Source organism: Pinus tabuliformis, chromosome X (assembly GCF_031772625.1).
Source record: "Pinus tabuliformis cultivar Carrire ecotype Pingquan chromosome X, CPIR1, whole genome shotgun sequence".
Classification (NCBI taxonomy): Eukaryota; Viridiplantae; Streptophyta; class Pinopsida; order Pinales; family Pinaceae; genus Pinus; species Pinus tabuliformis.
The window spans coordinates 1,604,045,237-1,604,047,474 of record NC_142308.1 but is presented as its reverse complement, the minus strand read 5'-3'; the positions used below and the strand labels follow the sequence as shown (position 1 = coordinate 1,604,047,474).

General features: G+C 38.3%; 1 non-coding gene across 1 annotated transcript; it reads left to right on the top strand.

Moving 5' to 3' along the window:
- Nucleotides 1–372: 372 nt before the first annotated feature.
- On the top strand, nt 373–447 carry TRNAK-UUU (transfer RNA lysine (anticodon UUU)). The gene has a single exon. It is a non-coding gene; the product is annotated as a tRNA-Lys (tRNA).
- The last annotated feature ends 1,791 nt before the right edge of the window (nt 448–2,238 follow it).

The following is a 2,238-nucleotide window of genomic DNA, read 5'->3' as shown; positions in this document are numbered from 1 at the left end:
TCTTAACAAGATTGGAACAATTTAGAAACCGACTTTGCCTCCTAAACTATGCTGTCAGCAAAGCCTCCACGAACTTGACGAGTGTATAAACAATTCTCCCATTTTATTGCAGCTTGAAATATCCTGTGTTCTTTGGCCTCAACCCAAATTTAAAAGTTGTGGGGATTATTCGGAGCTGTGAAGAGCAAACATCTCTTTCTTCTTCTTCCTTATCACAATGGCAGGAAGAGGCCGAGGATGGAAAAGGAAAGTTATGGAGGATGCAGAGAAACAAGTGGAAAATGAGAGCGTGAGTGAGCCGACTGAAACAAAAAAGGAAGAAGATGAAGTGGAGAGAATACAGATAAACAGAGCGCCCGTGCTCACACTGTGGGTGGTGGGCTCAGCTGGTAGAGCGCGTGGCTTTTAACCACGTGGTCCTGGGTTCGATTCCCACAGACGGTGCCAAATTGGAAGAAATTGCAAAGACTAGTGCGAAGTCTGAAGAAATTGCAAAAACTAATATGGTATATATTGTTTTCTTAGTAATACACTTCTACGTTTTGTTGGATTTTCACTATCAGATCATCATATAGTTCGTTACATTAACGACCCACATGGCGTTCATATCTGTTCGCGATCCTTTCTTTCTTTGGGCAAGTATTATTGATCAGTGCTCTCGTCATGGGGCAAGCGATAGCGATCATTTATTTCCCGCCGTTGTGTCTCACCCTGCAACTTCAACTTCAGCTGATCATATATATATATATATATATATATATATATATATATATATATATATATATATATATATATATATATATATATATATATATATATATATATATATATATATATATATATATATATATATATATATATATATATATATATATATATATATAGATATATATATATATATCTATATATCTATATATATATGGAATGGAGGGGCCAACTAGCCTTTGATCTAATGAAGTTGACTTGCAAAATGGGGGGAAAATGAAAATGGAATTTATTTTTTGTTGGATCCACAACTTTATGAAATGAGGCCTACTTTCACTTGGTTTTAAAGATATTCCATAATATTATTTGATTTCTTTTAAATATAGGAGCCTTTTATCGATGAGACCCTAGCCAATAATATACTACCACATCATCATCTTTTGTGGTTTTTTTATCACAAGATGGGGGCATCAACTTTAATTTGACATATCCTTCAAATTGTGATAAATCTTGTGATTTGCCATTTACTGTTGGAATCGGCATGGAGAGGTCCATTAACTAATGATGGTCTTGTGCCCAAATATATTGAACATCAACTGTAAAATATTTAATAAGTGTGGGGCCTCTAGAGCTTGCTTTTATCTGGAGGTGTTGTAGTGGCTATAACCACCCTCCAAAATGTCTCCTTAGCTTTGTTTTGGAGCCTCCCTACCAAACATCCTAGCAACATGTCTTGCATTTTCAAGTACATAGGCTTCATTGGTTTTTCAGCAACTCGTTAACCTGTGCATGTTAGTTTGTTTCTCTCCCCTCATAGGATGCCATTATGGACTTGGGCTAGTTGTTGGATGAGAAACTCCCTTAGAAAATTGCATAATTCTAGGGGGGAACCAACCTTCTCTCTAGAAACTGTGCAAATCTATTGGCAAACCTTCTGGGCTAAGGAATTTCGCAATACAATCAGACAGTTTTCCTTGGAAAAATTGCACAATCTGGCCCAACACTGCAGTTCAGTGCAGAAATTGTGCAATTCTAGGTAGCAGCCACCTGCTCCTCCTAGAAATTGCGCAATCCCTCTGGGACAGCCAACCCATCTCCTCCCAAAAATTGCGCAATTATGGGCAGCAGTCACCTGCTCCTCCCATAAATCGTGTAATCCTTCTGGGATAGCCAACCAGTTCCTCTCAGAAATTGTGCAAATCCCTCTCTCAGTCAAGCAAGTTGTCACATGTGCCTTTAGGTTGACCAGTTCCCTCTGGGACTGAGCAAAATTGATTTTCATGCATGGGTTGCTCTTCCCAAAATAGAAAAAGGCAGCATGCAAAAGGCATCCCTAGATCTAGGGATCTATTCTTAGCAGCTGAAGGTTACATGCAAAGATCATTTTAGAAACCTCTTGCCAAGTGTCGCTTTTTTTTAGATTTGTGGCATGCATATCATAACCTCAATCTTGTCAAAACTTATTAACCAGACACTATAGAGCTCATTCCTCACATCAATCTTGCAACTCTGGCATCCCACATTGCATCCAGG